The sequence below is a fragment of the Cicer arietinum genome, chromosome 1 (assembly GCF_000331145.2).
Source record: "Cicer arietinum cultivar CDC Frontier isolate Library 1 chromosome 1, Cicar.CDCFrontier_v2.0, whole genome shotgun sequence".
Classification (NCBI taxonomy): Eukaryota; Viridiplantae; Streptophyta; class Magnoliopsida; order Fabales; family Fabaceae; genus Cicer; species Cicer arietinum.
The window spans coordinates 26,927,929-26,928,931 of record NC_021160.2 but is presented as its reverse complement, the minus strand read 5'-3'; positions in this window follow the sequence as shown (position 1 = coordinate 26,928,931).

Here is a 1,003-nt window from a genome sequence, read left to right as displayed (position 1 = left end):
GTCAAGTACTCCTTCAATTTTTGAAAGCTTTCCTCACATGCATCATTCCATCGGAACTCAACTTTCTTCTGGGTCAACCTAGTCAACGAAGATGCAATCTTTGAGAAATCCTTCACAAAATGTCGATAATAGCCAGCTAAGCCAAGAAAACTCCGAATCTCCTTCACTGTGGTAGGTCTGGACCAATTCTGGACTGCTTCCACCTTACTTGGATCTACACTTATTACATTCTTAGACACAACATGTCCTAAAAATGCCACACTATCCAACCAAAACTGACATTTTGAGAATTTGGCATATAATTGTTTATCTCTTAAGGTTTGCAAAACCAACATTAAATGTCGCTCGTGTTCTTCTTTACTCTTGTAATAAACAAGGATGTCATCAATAAAAACAATCACGAATTGTCCAAGAATGGTTTAAAAACGCGATTCATCAAATCCATGAAAGCTGATGGGGCATTAGTAAGCCCAAAAGACGTAACCAGGAATTCATAATGTCCATAACGCGTGCGAAAAGCTGTATTCGTTATGTCATCCCTCTTAATCTTCAACTGGTGATACCCCGACCGCAAATCAATCTTAGAAAAACATTGAGCTCCTTGAAGTTGGTCAAACAACTCATCAATGCGGGGTAACGGATATTTATTCTTCACAGTTACTTTATTCAACTGACGGTAGTCTACACATAGCCACATGGATCTGTCTTTCTTCTTTATAAATAATACTGGTGCTCCCCGCAGAGAAGAACTTGGACGAATAAAACCCTTATCAAGAAGATCTTGAAGTTGTTCACGTAACTCTTTAAGTTCTACTGGTGCCATACGATAATGAGGTATAGATATAGGATGAGTGTTAGGAACTAAGTCTATAGAGAACTCGATCTCCCTATCAGGTGGTAACCCAGGAAGTTCTTCAGGAAAAACATCTGGAAATTCACATGCTATTGGAATTTTCTCCAATTCCTCTTCAACAACTTGTGTATCCCTTACCAAGGCTAAGTA